The sequence below is a fragment of the Myodes glareolus genome, chromosome 12, assembly GCF_982192425.1.
Source record: "Myodes glareolus chromosome 12, mMyoGla1.1, whole genome shotgun sequence".
NCBI classification, from domain to species: Eukaryota; Metazoa; Chordata; class Mammalia; order Rodentia; family Cricetidae; genus Myodes; species Myodes glareolus.
The window spans coordinates 58,440,388-58,462,375 of NC_142037.1; positions in this window are offsets into that span (position 1 = coordinate 58,440,388).

Consider the following 21,988-nt stretch of genomic DNA (forward strand, 5'->3'; position numbering starts at 1 on the left):
GGAAAAATAAGTTTTAGTTTTTGAGATTATAAAATCATTATGTCATTTTACTTCCTTTCTAACCTGCAGACACAAAGACATTCACATGTAAACTGTCTCCTTCTTACTTTCTATTCAATTCATGCATATATTTCTAATTGGCCCTGGACATAACAGCTTTTCTAAGCTAGATCTTTGGAAACCACATAAAGCTGCCTTCTGGGATGCTCTCCCCACCAAAGAGCAAAGCATTAGTGACATGACAACACATTTATGAGTATACTTATTCTATATTTGTACGTATTTTACATATAAAATTTTTATTTGTGTCTTGAATATGGCATGCATTTTAAATTGGTTTGAAATAAATTAATAATTTTGAAATTAGAATAGTCCTGTAAATGGAATAGAATAATTACAGAAAACAAGCATTTTCTAGATATCCATTTAATATGGCAGATTAACAGAAGCAACATACTTTTCAAAATAATTTATTAATCAATAATTTTCACAGACATATATTAATGGACATATGCTGCTCTGATATTTATTTTTATGAGAGGGAGTTTTGGTTTTCCAAGGAAACATAACATTTAATACAAAATAGAGTAGGATGCTAACTAAATAATACATCAGAAATAGTCACTAAATACAATATTTAATGATATATAACTAGAGATAATCACAATTTATTTCTAAATGATTTATTAGTATATTTAACAAAGGCCTTTAAGTCCAGTCTTAAGATCCTCTTTCAGGTTTCACACCAATGTGTCTTTCCTCATCATCTTCCGGACCACCAACAGATATATGTTCCCACAAGATTGAGATGTAATCATAAAGTTACATATACACATCACATGAGATCATGCAATGCAATGCAGGTTTTAGGGAACCACTAAGATGTTTTCGCAAAAGTGAGCAATAATGTCCAGAGTTTATGGTCCGTCAGGCCTTGCTTACAGGACTAACCTCCATCAGAGAGTTACTCCTCTGATGGTTTAACATTTGAATTACCAATTGACATATGCTATATATTTCCACAACCTGCAACATGTATTACTGAAATGTTTTAGAAAAAAATGATAGCTATTAAGTTACTAATACCTGACAGTAGGACCAGGGTCTATCTCTAGTTCGTGAACTAACTTGTTAGAGCTCATTCCCTATGATGGGACGTCATCCTCAGCCTTAATGCAGGAAGAAGGCTCTTGGTCCTGCTCTATCTTAACCTAAAAACTGTGTTGACTCCCCATGAGAGTCTGTACCCATTGAAAGGAGTAGATAGGAGTGGGTTGGTGGGGAAGAGGCTATGGGAGGAGGGGTGTGAAGATGAAGTGTAATTGGAATGTAAAATGAAGAAAAAAAAATAAATTCAGGAAGAAAATGCATAAAAGATAGTAACACATAGAAAAGTTAAAAAAATAATTTTAAATAACAAATTCATATTTTATGAATATTTTGTATTTAGTCTAAGTATAAATAATGGAAAATCATTTTAATACATATTAAATTCCTGTAGTTATGAATATTTTTCTCCCACAGTATGCTTTGAAATCTTCAGTTGACACTGATAACCTTATCATAATTTCTTTACTTAGTTAGCATTAATGCATTAATATTTTTTAATTATTCTGTGTCATTTCAAGAAAAGAAATAGCTATTAAAAAACAAGGCATATTGCTGGGCATTGGTGGTACACATCTTTAATCCCAGCATTTGGCATGCAGAAGCAGGTTGATTTCTGTGACTTTATGGCCAGTCTGATCTACAAGAGGCAGTTTCAGGACAGGCTCCAAATCTGTAGAGAAACCCTGTCTCAAAAAACTAATAGATAGATAGATAGATAGGAAGACAGACAGACACATGGGGTAGAGATATAAACATAGAATTCTCAACAGGAATTTCAAATGACTGAGAAATACTTAAAAAAATGTTTAAATCTTAGTCACCAGGAATTGTAAATCATAACTATTTTGAGATTTCATTTTACACCTGTGAGGATGACTAAGATCAAAAGCACACATGAGCAGCTCTTGATAAAGAATATGAAATAAGGAGAACACGCATCCATTTCTGCTGGGAGTAACATCATATACAGATACTACAGAAATCAGAGTGGTGCATTCTCAGAAAAATGAGAATCAATCTACCTCCAGGTCGATCTATACCTCTCATATGCATATAATCAAATGATGCTTCATCCTACAAGAGTAGCATTTTCTCAAGCATGTTCACTGCTGCTCTGCTTGTAGTAGTCTGAAACTGGAAATTACCTAGATGTTCCTCAACAGAAAAAAATTGATAAAGACAATGTGATATTTACACAATGGAATATTGCCCATCTGTGAATAATTACAGCCATGAAACATGTAGGTAAGTGCATGTAACTAGAAAAAATCATATTAAATGAGGTAAACTAGACCCCAAAAGACAAATATGGTACATATTTATTTGTATTGTCTATTAGCTTCTACGTTGATGATAACTAATCCATAATATGTAGAACCACAGAGGTTATATATAGAGTAAGGGATAAGGAAAAACTCATAGTTGCCCTAGGAAAGGGAAATAAAATGATAGCTATGAATATATAGGGGAGTACTTGAACAGAAAGATCAAGTGAAGAAGAGGAGAAAAGAGAAGTATGAATAGGGAAAGAGAGAGAGAGAGAGAGAGAGAACTAAAATTAGAAATCATTTTAGGAGTAGTATAAAAGTCTAATACAGTAGAAGCTTCCTAAAATATATACACATATGAAGGAGATCTAAATGAAGCTACCAAATAGTGATAACTGGAACTAACTGGACACCCCTTGTCACCAAATAAAGCTTCCAGTACTGGGATTGAGTAAAATCTGATTGAATTGTTTGTCACAGAGTTGCAATGAGAACCTCCCAGGCTATTGTCAGGGCAATAGGTGATCTCCATGCCCTGACAATATGGTTCCATTTCTGAAGAAAACACCTACACAAATCACTGAACATAGAGAAATTGAGCTGGTGCATATATAGATTCACACCTATTTGCTATAATGTTTGGCACAAGAAGGTACTGTATAAGGTATTGAATGAGAAATGTAAACACCCACCCAGCTGCAAACTCTTTTATTTACAATTGTGTTCTGCCTGAAAGACATACGAGTTTAATGTTGGCACAAAGATTAAGAGAATAACCAACCAATATTTGATTAAACTGATTGATGAAGTCATAATAATATGTTCAGTTTTCAATGTTAATTTTTTCCTAGGGATGTATTAACCAACTAAATAAATATTTCTATTTGAAATAACATCCTCATTGAAATTCCAACCCATCACTGATGACTACCATATTACTAATTATATGATATTCAGGGATTTGTACATGCATTTTCTTTGCCTGGAAACCAAGAAAGGAATCTGTGGTACAGGCTCTCTGAGAAACGCCTTTTTTAACAACCAATATTGGTCTAGGCTTGTTACTATTATAGTTGCAATTTCTGTACACCATCTTTTTAGTGTCCCATTTATAAATTACAGACAGTTCTGTGCACAACACTATGATTTTTACACATCATTAAAATCCCCCTTTGCTTTCCTCAGGCTCACTATTTTGTCTTCATTCTGCTTTCATGCAGTTCAGTTAGATATTTTTCTGTTAGAGAATTCTAAATATGGCTGGACAGAGTGGGCAGTAGAGAAAACGGCACATCTGAAAGAAGAACAGATCAGATGTTTAGAGTCAGAGCTAAGCTACAGGAAACCCTAGAGTTTTGAAAAAAGGAAACAAACAAACAGCCACAAAACAGGTTAAAGGCTTCACAGATCACACAGCAGTAAGGTCTTTAAACCTCAGTTACTTTATGATTCACAAAAGTTTAAGTCAAAGTTATTTATACGATGTTTTCTTCAAAGTTCTCAGTCATGGGTACTTTAAAAACTTTGTCAAGAAGAAAACATTTATATAATATATATATATATATATGTATATAGATATGTGTGTATAATATATATATATATATATATATATGAGTGTGTATGTTTCCTTTTCTTTGAATAATATTAAATTTGAACTTATGGTGTATTGAATAATTTCCAGCACTCTGAAATTAGCTAATATGCTTTGTACTATCTTTGCTAGAAGACACTGCTATTAAAGAATGGAAGGTTTTAGATTTAGTCTTATACATAAAATAGAGTTGATTTTATATTGCAGGTTCACATGCAAATAAAATTTGAATCAATACAGTATGCATTTTAGAAAAACATTTTCTCAGATTATATATTAACCCAAATTCTTTTGGTTAATATATTACTGCTGAAATCACTGAATTTATCAAATTGCTTGCGAGTAACTGATAAAACACCGACTCATATCTATATTGTTTTCATTGCCTCCTACAAATATTAAGGATTTATTAAGTATTATGCACCTTGAAATACAATCCCATTTTTCTTTACCTGTAGTCTCCTTCTAATGCTAGTTCTATGGAGGAGAAAGTCTTTTGATATTAATTCTAAAATTTAAAAAAGGAACATTGTGGTGATCAGAAGTTACTGGTAAAAGTGCATTTAAAGCATTTAAAATTGAGTTTGGATATTAAGTGTTGTCTCTTATAGTATCTCTCAAATAAGCCTATTAAGTTTTCAGAGTCTGTTTTGCACTAAAGGGTTACAAGCCTGGCCTCCTCATCTTAGTTATTCTCATCACTATAAATCCTAAATTAGATTCTCTAAATACTAAACATTTTATATAGATAGATAGATAGATAGATAGATAGATAGATAGATAGATAGATATAGATATATCAGAGCATTGAGTCATTTTTCTGTCACCACAGTGAGGAGCAAAATAAAACAATAAATAACATCAATATATAAAAATGTCATTAATCAAAATATTGGCAAACATGATGAAGAGTGTGGCAGAGAACTCAATTCATCATTATTGGTGTCATCATTAAGAATTTCACATAGAAAAATAGGTTTTAAAGCTGGTTATTCCTTTATTTGGGGGCTCTCTTTTCAGAGACATTAATAAAATTCTGCTGTGGCAATTAGGAAAAAACATGCAAGTTCTGATGCCTGAGTTTTGTTGCTTGAGTTTGGCTGTTGCTCTACTCAGCTTGACTGGACACTTAGCAGCCACATTCGTTTGGACCTACATCAGCTCCACACGTCTCACCAAAGCAGACAGTCACTTTCGGTGATGAATTTGGGAAGCACTAACTGCTCAAGCCATGCGATGACATTTAAAATGACAGATTCAATATGTCATATATTACTTTCATTTTGAGGCCATTAGCTGAAGCAAATCAAGGAGTGATCCCAGAATCAGTGGGGTGGTAAAAGATATGCTTCATGCAGATTGACATGGCAGTAATGAGAAGGGAACAAACTCAAACAAATTGTACAAAAATACAAACCAGAATTTCATAATAAAGTCAGACAAGTCTTGTCTGTATTTAATAATGTTCAAAATATGCTTCTCTCATGTGATTATGTTCTATGTAAAAAAAGATGTTTCATCTACTAGCATTGTCTGTTGCTTTTGTCTTTAATCTAAAAAGTAGATATTTTGGTCTCCTGATTTGCAGGTATGTTTTCTTAGCTGATATAGAAATGCTTTTTTTTTTTAATTCTATGCTCTGTGTATTCAAGTGTATATTCAGTCTGAAAACTCTGACACATGTATACACACAATTCAGGAACATCAGATAGTTTGATCTTGTCATAAACGCTATATAAAAATCTTCCTCTGTGTGAATCACGGAATGAAATTTCCTATTCTTACACAGTCCTACTGTACTGAGATACTCTGTGCTATGAGGTGTCTACAGCATTGACAAAAGTTGTATCATATGCTCTATTTTTCCCAAAACACAAAGCTCCTTTCTGCTATGAATATAACAATAAAAATATCTTTGTTCAACAGGAATTTTTTGACTTTATTATTTTGCATGGGATAAGATGGAACATGAATTGATTTTCTTTGTCTTTCTTAATGATTTAATGCTCATTTTATTTCAACATAAAAGTAATGTATTGTAGATAGATTGTACACTGTGGAATCAGAAGACTGGTTTATTCCTTAAATAAGAGACATGGAAGATGAGTAAGCTGGAAAAAAAATCTGTTCTAGAGGCCTATGACACTTGTGCTAGATAAGTTGTTAAAAGCCAGAGCTCTGTGCAGTCAGGTAGATAGGGGCTTAACCTATTAAAACATACACATTAAGGTTAATGTGACCTCATTAGCTGAACTGATTGTGTATCCCTAAGTATTTCAGAAACTGCTGTTTCAGTTACATTAGATAGTCAAGCTAAATGCTTGTGTGCTGATGCTAAAAAAATATTTTTTTTCTTATTTTTAATAAAGAGTAGCTATTAATTATGTCAGGGCATCACAAAAATAATTGGTAGGTTGTTATATATTGTTATATATTCCAAGTTCCTGTGGGCAGATATCAACTTTACCTTAGTGATGGACATTATTAACTGAATTATTACACATAAACAGACAAAGCACATCTGAAAAAATACAGTTGCATTTATTACTCTTCCACACACCAAATTCATTATATCTTGTTTTTTACAATGGTTTGACTTACTTGTTTTCACTTAGAGGTGTTCTTATATTTCTTTAGTATTGGCTTAGTATTCATTCAAATAGCACACATATGTATATGAGCATTGTTGATTTATATTTTTGCCATGCGATTATAATGTCAATTGTATAATATTTTATGTCAGTACAGTAGGAAGTTTGCCACTTTAATATTTTATAAAGAGTAAAGTAGCTGTTTCAGGGCAGTTACTTATGGAATTTCACAGATGAACTGTGTTGCACTGAGTAAGATAATCGGAGTTTCTCCATAGGTATGTACTTCCTGACACTTGTGTATACGACACAGCAGTCTTATAGGTCTCCCATTTAGTACATTAAAGCTACCTTACACTTCCCATAGTAGAAGGATCTTTAATACTGTTGATATGTGACCATGATACATTTATAGGTTTCTAGTTCCTTCCTTCGGGAAGGAATATTACTATTACATCATATCTTTTACTACTTATTGTTTTCTTCAAATAGAGTACTCAACAGGTAAAGGGAATTTGAACATGCCAAGTATGAGGCCAGCTTAGAAGACAGGGAGATTAAGGAGGAAAAGGAAAACATGAGACCCTAACACAATGACCCAAACTAAAACTGATTTTTAAAAAATTCAAATAAATGAAATGTAATAATGTGTTAAAAAGTTAAAAGAAACAATAATGTAAAATTAAAATATTTGGACTTAGGTATCACCACAGTATTTCTGTGACATCAGACCTTACTCTACATGTCTTTGATTGTTTCTTACATAGTGACTTGATTATGGCATCATATGGATAGAATAACTTATTCTATCACTGATTATTTTCTAATGGTATTGTGTGAAACTCTTTCTAGAAGACATGAAATGATAGCTATTTTCTTCAGATAAGAATAAGTGAAATACAAAAATACTTGCCCCAGTGGAGATTAGCTTGGTGAACTAATGTGTTTAGGGTGGTTACATCAGTAGCAAGGATAATTCAAAAATCATTGCATCATGAAAGTTCATTATAGCATAGGGGGAGATTCTTGTCACCTGATGCCCTTTGGACTACTTCAAGACAGCTTAGCATCTCTGACTATCCTCACAGTGAGTTAACCTTCATGTTTCTATTAACTTAGTGAAAGGCTCTGTGTATGTGGCACGACTCGGACTGAGACTTTTTAGTGACTTATTTCCTCCGTCTTTTTATTCTCTCTCATATGTTAGATCCTGACTTTGGCTTTTCCCCTTCCTCTACTCCTCCCAGGAGCTCTTACAACCCACCATCTCCAGCAGATATATCTCTTCTTAGTTTGCCTTTAAGATACAGTAAGAAAAAAGAAAGAACAGGCTTCCAGGGACATACAACCAATATGGCCTAACAAGTTACAAGTAGATTAGATATAGACCCTCATATCTAGGTTGGGTGATGCAATCCAATAGGAGAAAAGTGGTCGCAAACACGAGCAAAAAGTCAGGGAACCTCCCTCGCGCTGCCCTTGTTTGTTGTCCCACAAACACAAAAAAGTTACACAAGCACAAGATATATTCAAAAGACCTAACTCAGATGCAAATAGTTACAGTCTGTGTTTGTCACCTCAAATCTCGTGAACCTCTACGAGCACTGATTAGTTGATTTTGTGGGCCGTGTTCTCGTTGTAACCTTGACTGCTCTGGCTCCGACAAACCTCCCTTCCTCTTTCTTAGTGGTTCCTCTGGCTGCACCTATGGTTTGACGGTGGGTCTCTCATCTGCTTCAATCATTTTCTCTCTGTTGACACATGGATAGGCACAGATCGATGAGTACAGAAGAATAGAATTAGGAACCATTTAATTGACTTATTTTATTTGATTTTGCCATTTTGGGATCTCTCCTGAGTCTTGGGTTATCCTGCCCCTGGATTGTAATAATCCAGACTGCTTAGAGACTCACGTTGTACCAGTCATTGGTTGGTCACTCCTACAATTTCTGCACTACCATTACCCCTAGCATATCATGCAGGCAGGACAGATTAAAGGTCAAAGGTTCTGCACTGAAATCATTCACCCCTGGGTTTATTTTGTTTGGGAGACTCTTAATGACTGGTTCTATTTCCTTGCATGTTATAGCTCTATTTAAATTGTTCACCTTGTCTTGATTTAATTTTGGTGTGTGGTACCTATACAGAAAATTGGCCCTTTCTTTTTCTCTTTTCAAATTTGTGGAGTACAGGTTTTGTATTATGACCTAATTTCTCTGCATTTCCTTGGTGTCTGTTGTTATGTGCTGCTTTTCATTTCAGATTTTGTTAATTAGGATGTTCTCTCTCTGCCGTTTGATTAGTTTGGATAAGGGTTTTTTTTATCTTGTTCATGTTCGCAAAGAACCAGCTCGTTGCTTCATTGATTCTTTGTGTTGTTTTCTTTGTTTCTATTTTATTGATTTAAGATCTCAATTTGATTATTTCCTGTCATCTGCTTCTCCTGGGTGAGTCTGTTTGTTTTTGCTCTAGAGCTTTCAGGTGTGCGGTTAAGTTGCTAGTGTCAGATTTCTCCATTTTCTTTATAAAGGCACTTAGTTTTATGAACTTTCTTTTTAGCACTGCTTTCATAGTGTATAATAGATTTGGGTAGGTTGTCCCCTCATTTTTGTTGAATTCTAGGAAGTTTTTAATTCTTTATTTCTTTTTTAACCCAGGTGTGCTTCAATAGAGCACTGTTCAATTTCCATGAGTTTGTAGGCTTTCTGCAATTAGTGTTGCTTTTTAAATCCTGACTTTAACCATTGTGATCTGATAAGATACAGGGGGCTATTCCCATTTTTTTATTCAGTTGAGGTTTGCTTTGTTACTCAATATGGTGGTCAATTTTAGAGAAGGTTCTATGAGGTGCTGAGAAGAAGATATAATCTTTTTCTTTGGGTGGAATATTTTGTAAATATCTATTAAGTCCATTTGAGTTATTACATCTGTTCTTTTATTTTTCTGTTAAGTTTCTGTCTGGTAGACACATCCACTGGGGAAAGTGGGGTGTTGAAATCTTCTACTATTAATGTGTAAGGTTTGATGTGTGATTAAGCTTTAGTAATATATTTGTTTTTACATATGTGGGTGCTCTTGTATTTGGGGCATAGATGTTCATGATTGAGATTCATCTTGAAGGTTTGTTTCTCTTATGATTATAAAGTGTCCTTTCCATCTCTTCTGATTAATTTTCGGTTGATTACTATTTTGTTAGATATTTGGATAGCTTCCCTTGTTTGTTTCTTGGGTCCATTTGATTGGAAATTCCTTTTCCAACCCGTTATTCGGAAGTAATATCTGTCTTTGAGGTGGAGGTGTGTTTCATATAGAGCAGAAGGATGGATCTTGCTTTCATATCAGTTCTCTTAACCTGTGTCTTATTATAGGTGAATTGAGTCCATTAATATTACTAGATATTAATAAGCAGTGATTGTTAATTCCTGTGATTTTTTAGTGGCAATGTTTATGTGTTTCCCTTCTTTGGGGTTTGCTGGTGTGAGATTATATGTTGCCTGTGTTTTTGTGGATGTAGCTGGCTTTTTGGGGGTGGAGTTTTCCTTCTAATACTTTTTGTAGGGCTGGATTTATGGAGAGTATTGTTTAAATCTAGTTTTGTCATGTAATATCTTAGTTTCTCCATCAATGGTGATCGAAAGCTTTGCTGGGTATTGTGGTGGGACAATGATCTTCTACCCTATAATGATTTGTCACTTGCATTGGTTTAATAAAATGCTGATTGGCCAGTATCCAGGCAGGAAGAATAGGTGGGGCAGCCAGAACAGGAGAATTCTGGGAAGAGAAAAGACTCAGTCTGCTGTTATCAGTCAGATTCAGAGGACTTAAGATGAGAATGCCTCACCTATAAAAGGTACAAAGACACCTGTCTATCATAAACAGGAATTATAGGTTATTGTAAGATGTAAAAATTAGTTAATAAGGAGCCTGAGCTAATATGTCAACCATTTTATAATTAAGCCTCCGTGTATTTCTTTGGGACTGAATGGCTGCAGGACCTGGTGGAACAGAAACTTCTGTCAACAGGGTATAAAAGTCTGGGCTGTAATCCATGGTCTCTTAATTTCTGCAGCTCATCTGTCCAGGACCTCTGTGCTTTTATGGTTTCCTTTGAAAATTCAGGTTTAATTCTGATAGGTCTGCCTTTATATGTTACTTGACCTTCTTCCTTACAGCTCTTATTTTTTTTTATTCTATATGTTTTGCATTTTGATTATTATATGTCAAGGAAACATTTTTATTTTTATTTTTGATCCAGTCTATTTGGAGTTCTATAAATTTCTTGTACCTTCATAGGGATACCCTTCTTTAGGTTGGGGAAAGTTTTCTTCTGTGATTTTTTTAATATATTTTCTGTGCCTTTGAGCTGGAGTTCTTCTTTTTCTATCCCTATTTTTCTTTGGTTGGGTCATTTCATGGTTTCCCAGATTTCCTGGATGTTTTGTGTTAAGAATTTGTTGGATTTAATGTTTTCTTTAACCAATGAAACTATTTTCTGTATAGTACCTTCAACCTCTGAAATTCTCTCTTTCATTTCATTTATTCTGTTGATTATGGTTTCCTCGTTCTGTTCATTTACCCAGATTTTTATATCTAGTATTCCATCAGTTTGTGTTTTCTTTATTGCCTCTATTTCAATTTTCATGTCTTGATCTGTTTGAACTATTGACTTGACCTGTTTGACTTTTTTTTCCCTTAGTTCTCTCGGGTTTATTGGAGAGATTTATTGATTTCTTCCAATTTATTATTTGTCTTTTCCTCCTTTTCTTTAGGGGATTTTTTTCATTTCCTTTTTAAAGGGCTCCATCATCCTAATAAAGTTACATTTAAAATCATTTTCTTCTTCTTCTGGGTTAGGATGATCAAATCTTCCTATTGTAAGACTCCTGAGTTCCGGTGTTACCATGTTCTTGTTGTTTTGTTGTTATTGTTTTGTTTATTTGTTTGTTTGTTTGTTTTTTAGGTTCTTGTATGAATTCTTACATTGGTGCCTACCCATCTTTTCCTCTAATTGGTGGTGGTAATGTCTTTGCCTCTTGATCCAAATTGTCCCATATCATGGCTCCTGACATGAGACAGAAACTGTGGGAGGTTTTTTTCATTTTTTCTTTTTTTCTTTTTTTTTTTTTTACAACAGGCTTGGAATTAGAGAGGGACTGATCCAGAATCCAACTCCAAAACCAGCTCTATATACTTATGAATATATATATATATATATATATATATATATATATATATATATATATACACATTATTACTTACAGAACCTATTTGATTTTCTTGCTGATCCATATTGAGTAGTAATTTCTTTTTTCCACGAGATTCTATATTGAACTGCTGGCCCCACACAAAGACCATGGCTGAGGGAGGGTTTGTGTCAAGCCAAGTTGGCAACAGGCAGCCGAGCTGAGGGTGGGGTGGGGTGGGGGAGTGGTTCTAAAACCAAATGTTGGGCGCCAGATGAAGGTGTAAGTCACAAAACAATCTCACTCCAGTTGGGAATTATGATTAATAAAAGCATCATTTATTTAAAGGAATAACTTACAGATCACCGTCCTAGACACAGCCCTCTGCATGACCAGGAAGCAGAGTCAGAAGCAAGAGAGAGAACACACAGCTACAGTTGCTTTAAAAAGCAACAGAGACCACGCCCAAGTGGGCTGGTATCTTAAAGGCTATTGGATGAAGGAGGGAAAGGAGCGCCCACAGCAGGGGTGAGAAGGACTTTTAGCATACAGGGTCCAATTGACAGGATGGGGTGTTGGGGCAACCTACCTGCAGGAAGATTGCCTGTTGACTGGCTAAAGTAGCTGAGGCAGGTGGGGGCTTATTCTTTTGTTTCTTAATAGATATTTGGATTGTTTGCTAAGTAAGAACATCTGCTACAGCTCATGACAATGTATTCCTAGAGCTGGTTTGGTTAGACACAATCCCAGTAGAAGGCTCTGATCAGACTCAGTGGACAAGAGGGAGGCAAATTCAGTCACCAGCAATGAATGCACAAAGACTCTTCACAGTTTAAAATGGATAGTGATTTTTTTTTTGAGTTGATCTTGTAACCTACCACATCACTAAAGGTGTTTGTCTGCTGTAGGTGTTCCCTGGTAGAGTTTTTGGGGTCACTTATATATACTATCATATCATCTGCAAATAACAAAATTTGACTTCTTCCTTTCAAATTCGAATCTCCTTGATCTCCTTATGTTGTCTTATTGCTATTGCTAGAACTTCAAGCACTATGTTGAAGATATATGGAAAGAGTGGACAGCCTAGTCTTGTTCCTGATATTAGTGGAATGTCTTTGAAATTCTCTCCATTTAATTTGATGTTAGATGTCAGTTTTCTGTATATTGCTTTTATTATATTTAGATATGATCCTTGTATCCCTAATCTCTCCAATACCTTTATCATAAAATGATCATGTTTTTATTTCTTTTTTTTCAGATTATTTATATGGATGGTTACATTGGTAGATTTTTGTATATTGAACCAGCCCTGCACCTCTAGGATGAAGCCTACTTGATCATAAAGAATGATTTTTTTGATGTGTTCTGGGATTCGGTTTGCCAGTATATTATTGAAAATTTTTGCATCGATGTTCATGAGTGAGATTGTTCTGTAATTCTCTTTCTTGTTTGAGTATTTGCGTGGTTTTGTTATGAGGGTAACTGTAGCATCGTAAAAAGAGTTTGACAATGACTCTTCTGTTTCTATTATGTGAAACACATTAAGAAGTATAGGTATTAGCTCTTCTTGAAAGTTCTGGTAGAATTCTGCACTAAAACCACCTGGCCCTAGGCTTTTTTTTTTTGGTGTAGAGGTTTTTGATGACAGCTTCTATTTCGTTGTGACTTTTAGGTCTATTTAAATTGTTTGCGTGACCTTGATTTAATTTTGGTATATGGTTTTTATCTAAAAAAAAATGTCCATTTCTTTTACATTTTTCAATTTTGTGGAATACAGGCTTTTGTAGTAAGATCTGATGATTCCCTGAATTTTTTCAGTGTCTGTTGTTATGTCCCCTTTTTCATTTCTGATCTTGTTATTTGAGTGTTCTCTATCTGCCTTTTGATTACTTCCTGAAATTCCTGGCAACAGACACCAGAAATAAACTTAGAAAAGTTATAAGATGGCTGACATAAATTTTACTTGCTCAAACATAAAACAAAAAGTTCAACAGAACAAGAAGATCAGATTCAATTAAAACAGGTAAGCCAGATGAGGCAGTCCCTCCTAGTGCCTCTGTTGCAGTTTCCTTAGCAATCTGCATTCAGAGCAGCTTCAAGGGTTCTGGCTAAGATGGTCCAGACAGCTCTTACCGATTTGAGCCATATGCAAATAAATCTTGTGCTTCCCCATTGCAAGAGACTAGGCAACAACTATTAAGACTAGTTTTCCCAGGATTTGGCCATTATCTCAATTTTCTCAGGTTCCCTAAAGATGCTATCATCCCTAGAAAACAGGAAAGAGTCTTGAGAACACAAGGCCCACATTTCCAAGAAGTGGGGTGGTTGGTTTTTGGTTATTTTCTGGGTTATGGATGTTTGTTATCAATTATGAGGAATATAAGAATATGGGATAAAAAGACAACTATTAACCTCAAATACTTCACATTGCTTTGTATTTTGGTATTTTGATACCAACTTAAATTAATCTTGTTGCATTATATGTATGTTTCTATTCTTGTTTGGTGTATTATACTTATACAGACCTATTTAAATATAATGTATAACTAAGAAAAGCAGGTTAGTGTTAGTCATTTATAATAATCAAACTTGTAGCCATATTATGTATATTTTCAAAGTTAAAATATTAATTTAAATAAATAGGTGATTTCCAAACTCTTCAAAGACCTAAAGAATATAATACTTAAATATTTAATAACCTACGTCTTTTCATGACAGTGAGTTATGTTTTCTCCTGCCGGCACCAATTTACTCCATAAAAGGATGATGGGCATCAAAGAAACACCATATGGAGGTTTTTTTGAATTTTAATTGGCCTTAATAATAAAAACCAGAGTGAGATATATAGGTTGTAAAGTCTGAAAGAGCAAAGAAGACACTACAGTTTTTACCTCAACTAAATACTCAGACCAAATGAGGCAAGATCCTTTCTCTATGAATCCCCAAGTGAATGCCTTCTCTATGAACCAGAGACTAAATCCTGAGCTCTAGTCTCCTCCTGCCTTATATTCTTCTCTCCACCCAGACATATCACTTCCTGCCTCCACCTTCCTAGTCCTGGCATTGAAAGTATGAGCCAACACTGCCTAGTTTCCTCCACCCTGACTGATTCAATCTTTTATAACCCAGTGTGACTTTGAACTCCAAAAGATTCATCTGTCTCTGCCTCCCGAGTGAGTACTGGGATTAAAAGTGTTTGCTACCACTGCTTGTCCTTTATTGCTAACTGGTTTGGCTACTTCCACACTCTGATCTTCAGACACACTTTATTTGTTAAAGCATAAGCAAAGCATCACCATAGAGCTTGCTTTCACTGTGGCAAAGCTAGCCATTTGGGTAGGAAACTGCTCTTGCCTTGTCTACTGATAACATGCTGTACAAATTGCATAAGTAGGACATAAAGAAAAAGACTGTTAAATTGTGCTAAGACTAGGCATAACAGTCTTTCAAAATTCCTGTTTCATCTAAAAGTCTGACATACATTCTCCAGAACACATAGGAAAGGGAATACTGGACTTTGGCAACACTAGGCTGGAGAGTCCTTTCAAAATTCTAGCTTCAGAGAAAATTTTGCCAGATATTTTAGGTGTGTAGGCAAAAATTGGATGCCCCAATGTTGCAGATGAATTTTGACTGAATGTAGAGTAAACCATATGTCTCTGTTTTTTTTTTAGGAAAAACATTAACAGAAGAAAGGATAGGGAAAATATAATACTGTTACAAAATGGAGAATTACTCAGCTGTGAAAAATAAAATTCCTGAATTTTCAGGAAAATAGATGGAACTAAAAAAGTCATGCTGAGTAGGTAACTGAGACCCAGAAAGGCAAGATAGGTATTTACTTACATATGGATAATTCATGTTATGTCAATGATACTCAAGCAGAGAAGTGAGGTATAGAATTAGGTACCAAGACTAGGACAGATATACATCTCTCTAGGAAAGGGAAGTATAATATATAGTTATAAAAAGATAAGTGAGGCATTGGAATAGGAATATTGTGCAGAGCTGTGACAGATAATTGGAAAAAGGAAAGGAATATAAGGGGAGACATCCAAAATGATGGTTCATTTGAGGGATAGTATGGAAACTTAGTAGAGTAGAAGCTTCCTAAGACATAGACATTTATGTAGGACATCTAAATGAAGTTGTCAAGTGATGCAAGAGAGGAGTCCTAATTGTCCACCTCTTGTCACTAAATGGAGCTTCCAGTACTGGGGTTGGTTTATAGCAAGTTGGTTTGTTGATCTCACTATTGTCAAGGCTATAAAAATTGCAGACTATTGTCAAGGATGTGCAATGCTTTCCAATACTGACAGCAAAATTCCCTTTCTAAAGATAATACCATCAGAAATCACTGAACATAGAGAAGTTGGTTATATGCTTAAATAGATTTTCCACTTACATGTTACAAGATGTGGTATAGGAAGGTACTCTGCATTTTACCAAAGGAGAACTTAAACAACAACCTACCCATAAATCCTTTGATCTACAGTGGTAGTTCTAAACGCTAATGTAATGATAGTTCAAAGTTTGCAGGAGTAACCAATCAATATCTGATTTGACTAAAGACCTACTCCATAAGATGGAACTCATACCCTACAAGGTTTTTGTGAATAACATCTGAGAATAGATCATTCAAGGACCTAGGGTGAAAGTAAATACCACTGTTCCTAAATTAATACTGAAAAACAGTACAACATTACTTCTAATGACATACTGCTATACTCAGAGGTCAGTGCCTTCCTGAACCATGAACAGAGAAGATTATTCCTGAAGCAGATGGAAAGAAAGACAGAAAGACAGAGACTCCTAGCCAGACATGGTGCAGAAAGTGAGAAACCTTAGTACGTTGAGCTGTAAATGAGATTTCTCAACAAAATCCTTCCTCTCGCGGCTCCAGAAACCCAGGGCTGCATAAGAAGAAAGTACTAAGAGCCAGATGCAAAGGAGGGTGTGAAAAACAAACAGACAAAGCTAAAAATTCAAGGTCCTCTAAATCAAGGTAATCGATGAACACACAGAGACTGTGGTACACAAGCCCTGCCTGCTTCTGTACCAGATGTTGTCCTAGAAAAGGAAGGAAAAGTGAACTCCTCCCCTTATCCCTAACCCAGAAGCAATCTCCAACCAATACACCCTTGGAAATGAAATTTTCATTTTCTCCAAAGAGTCTCACAGGGGTAACAAAATACTCTGAAAGTTGGCTGTATTCCTAGCAGTAGGTGACCAACAGAAATTGAACCTTTGGAGGTTCCTTGTCTTTTAATGCTGTTTCAGGTTTCTTTTATTCTTTTAATTTTATCTTATTCTTTTTATATTATATATGTATATATATGTATATAAATATATACTTTTTATCTTATCCTTTTACTGTATGAGTTATTTGCATGTATACAAATATATTATTTGCATATTTTCATATATATATATATCTATTATTCAAATATATGTTTGTATAATATATTGTGTAGGGTTGCTGTAGAATATGAATGTTCCAGTGATGAGGACTCGATTTCTTAGTTGTTTTTTTTTCCTCTGTCTTTGTTTTGTTCTAAATAATATGTTAATTTTTGTTTTATCTTATTAAACTTTATTGTTAATGTGTAAGAATTAAATATATCTAAGTTAAACATACTATAATGGCTGGCCTCATATTTATGCAGCGTTAAGTGTGAGGCCAGCCACTGGAGTATGTTTAGCCAAATAGTGTTCACATGCTTAAAAACTTCTAACTCTCCCTCTCTTTAAAGCTTATAATTCCGAGGAGCTCTTCAGTAATTGTACTCAACTCCCCCCTTCTCCTCTTTTATGGGATCTCATCTGGCTTTAGCTTAAACCGGCATTGTGGGTGTTCTCACAATCACAGTGAGCTTATAGGTGCAAGTGACCTATGGTGTCTTGAAAATACTATTTCCTTAGACTCATCCTTAGAGAGATCTCCTGATCTCTCTGTCTTTTCTTCCACACTGACTTCTGTGCTTTTGGGGAGAAAAGGGGTGCAGTAGAGGCACAGATGTCTCCCCCGAGGCCTGAATTTATGCATAAAGATACACATGCACAATACCACACATGTAAGCATAGCCACACCCTCCATCCTTCTACTCACCTGTAGAGTGTTTGCCTGTCTGTCTCTGTGTTTACCTACCCCACACGACTAAATTGGTTCTTTTCTGAAACTCTTAATTTTAATCTAACATTTCTGGGTTTTGTGTTTGCTTTTTGGTTTGCAATAAACATATTAGTTTTGGTATTCTCCTTTTCTTAGATGTTTGTAGAGGCCTTTGATTGAGAATAAGAATTCTAACTTCTATTAATATCACTGTATGTGTTTGTTTGTTATTAATTCTCTATGGCCTATCCAAGCAGTCAATTGTTTGCCGAAATAATTCAGTATTCAACTTGAGATGAGAATATGGTCTCTTCTGTGCTCACATTGCCTCCAGAAATATGCCACTGCTTTTAAGGAAGCCAGACAATAAAATAAGTTAAATATTTATTAAATGTCACTAATAAAATTTTAAAGGTATTTTTTAAAAGTTTCAAAAATACATTTTCATTTTTAAATACTTAAATTTTTGTCATTTTTATGTATGTGTGTGTCTGTCTGTCTGTATATGTGCATATGCATACAGGTGTCTGTGGTAGCAAGAGGTGTAAGATTTTCCAAAACAACAATTACTGGCACTTGTAATCTGCCCAATCTGAATACTTGATACCAAAATCAGTTACTCTGGAAGAACAATAAGTACTTTTAAATGTTGAGCCGTTTCTGCAGCCCTAGAATATAGTTTTTCTTACATGTTTAGTATATATTAAATTATTTTAAATTAATATGTTTTATCATACGTTTAAAAAGATAATATGGATAACATTTGGAATGTGGTTTCTAATACAGTTAAATTTTTACCATATTTGAAAATACAGACTTTTTGATACAAAGCACTAGACTGATTTGGGCACACTAAAATGAAACAGATGCATTTACGATCAATTATACTCTAAAAGCACTTTTAACTTTTCTCAGTATAAGGATGAAATTACTACAGATTTTTAAAAACTCTTTTTGTTATGAGTGTGAAATTTATTTTCTGATATGAATTAAAGTGATCATATAAAACATTACATCTTTTTAATTAATATTCAGTACTTCTTATAATATTCATGATATGCTCACTCATTTTAATTAAATATTATGTCTATAAAAATGACATCACTGCAATTTTATGTTTAAGATTTAAAAGGATTTCTTGACTTCAACTCACAATGAAAGACCTAAATTAACTGTAATGAATCAACATGGAGAACAATCTACATTTCAAACCAAAATAATTCATATCCACTGTATAAATTTCATGCATGTTCTGTTTTCAGAATAGTAAAATGCCACATTATAGTTAGTCTCTTTAATTTTTCCTGGATAACAAAGACTTCATGATAGGTCATATACCCTGAGCTTACTAAGGAAAGGACTTCTTTGTATGTTTTGGTATGGTCCAAAATTTATCTATGCAAGTATTTTCTCCACAAAGTAGAAATTATTTTGAATATTAGTCATGTTATTGTCTGTATTTATAATTTTTATTTTAATCATATACTCATATATTTAACACCATATTATTTCTGTTTAAATAACATCACTAAAATATTCCAAAATTTTTCTCTTTTTAAACTGTGTAGATTACTGAAATTATCTACCCATATTTGATAATACTATATTTTTCACAAGTAATTTTGTTAAGTGGGAAGACTTTGTGTAAAATTTTCTCACCAAAGCAAAATAAATATCTACATGTCAGTAAGTGATCATTGGATATCTTGCAAGTTTCAGAAGTATAAAATTTATGTATCAGAGAACATGGCAACAGGCAGGCAGTCAAGCATTAGAATTGCTGCTTAGAGCTTACATCTTGATCCTTAAGGAGAAACAAGAGATCTAACTGGGAATGACATGGTTTTTGGAACCCTAAAAGTCTTCCCCCAGATATATGCTTCCACAAGGTCATTCCTTCTAAAACTTCCTCAAAAATGCTACCAATTAGAAATTTAATTATATAACTCAGGTGCCATTCTCATTAAAGTTATCACAGTGTGACTAAAAATTTATATACATAGGGGAATTTTTCTTGATGCATTAGGATGTCATTTAGCTATACAGAGTGGCATCTGCCAGCAATTTCAGATTACTGAAAAATGGTCACTAAAAAATTCATTCTCTCGGGTCTACATCACAAGTTTTATGCAAACTAAGGAAATATTGATACTATTTAAAAAAAGAAATCAAGCATGTAAAAATCTAGAGAGAAATAGTGTAACTTATAAAGATATTGCATAACTGTAGAAATGAATGTTATAATGTGGAAAATTTTATATTAATCAGTGGAAAAGATACACATGGGACATAATGTCTGAAAATAGATAAGAATATATTGGTTTCAGAACAAATGAGTTGAACTTGGGTCTATCTGCCAAACAAAAGCTTAAGAAGAAGTTGTCTTTCTGTACCTAAAATTTTCTATTAATTTGTTCACGAGATTAACGTGAGGGTAATTTAAATGAATATCATATGGAAGGACCAAGCTTTATAGGGAATGTGCTGTGAAATATGGAAGGTGATTTGAATCAATCTTGTGTTCTGAATGCTGCTAAAACCATGCAAGGCTAGAGTCTGTTGTTTCAGTTCTGACGTGGATTGTTGGAAGGGGCAGTAGAGTTCATAAAGACATCAATCACATAACATAATATATGAATACACATGACAAGAAAGTAGTCCAATATAATTACTTGCCATCCAACAGAGGGGTGATTTTTCCAAGTTACAAAAATGTCTCCTGAGCTTCCGAGAACAAATCTGACATTTATCAGCAACTAATTATTGTTAAGGATTGTATTAGATGGAAGTCTTATATTTGCAGTTAAACTTAATTAGGAGAAAACTTCTGCATAGAAAAAAGTATCATATTCTACACTATTCACAACAGCAGTGATGAAAAAGAGTAGGTAAGGAATATTTGTTATTTCTTATCAGTTTGATCACTGAACATATCTCTGGAACATTGATCTCAGATTGACGAACTGATATTTGAAATAGTATATTCTCTTTTTAAATAAACTTCCTCCCTAGTCTCTACTTCATTCAGAAGAACCTTCCTCTTTACAGTTGCTCCATTTATAGCTCAGGACTCTGTAATAGGATTAAAACCTGATGACTCACTACCATAGCTGTTATGCGACAGAACTGTGAGTGACATTTACATAGGTAGAATAGTAGTAAGTAGGTCGAATACAGTAACTTTCAGTCAACTCCTGCACATATAAGTGCCTGTAACAGTGGCATCATACAAAATATAAACATTATTGCCTTTCTTCCAACAGCCACAGAGTGCTCCCCCTGCTGGAAGTACTTGATAATCACGGCATCAATAGAGGCATCCTACTTGTAACATCAACCAGCTGAGAGCCACAACACTCTGACCTTCAGGCCTCACTACATTCAACCAACGCTTGCGAGAAAAGAAAGATCATACTGAGTTCTCCTTTACCTCTAAGTTGTCACAACCAAGACATAGAAACATTTTCTCTAAAACTTGGTCCTTTTTAAATGAAGTCACAAGAAGATCCACCAAGTGTCTCAAAGCCCAAGGAATCGCTCAGAGATTCCAAGTTCAAATGTCATACTGCATGCCGAAACATTATGTGAGCTTTCAGAAACAGAACAAAATGTCAAAGTGCAAGCATAATTTTTAGCTGAAAGATGTCAAAATGTTTTTTTTTCCTTGGTGAAGGAAAATTGCTATTAAAATATACAAGTTAAAAAAAAAAAAACAAAAACAGTGGCACTGCTGTCCGTAAATTATACTGACCCCATCTCTTTACCTAGTTTGCAATGAAGTTACTATTATTAATAAATACCTCCTCTTGAAGCATAAAAGCAAATTTGGTGCTGAATTTAAATACACCCTGAAAGTATCACTTGTATTTTCAAAAAGAGGTTTCTGTGGTCATCCTGAAATACCCAAATCATGAGTGTTTGTATTTTGGAATACTGGTACAAAAGAATGAAAGAAAAAAATGAGGCTATAAAATGCTTCCTAAGAAGGTCTGATACATGAAAATGCTGATTCAATAACTTGTATATTGTGACTGATTCTTATATCGTCAAGTAATTTGTTGACATATTTTATGAAATTCCAATGGGAAGGTACTTGGCATGGCACTATATCCAGAGTCTTCTTGAGTCATATT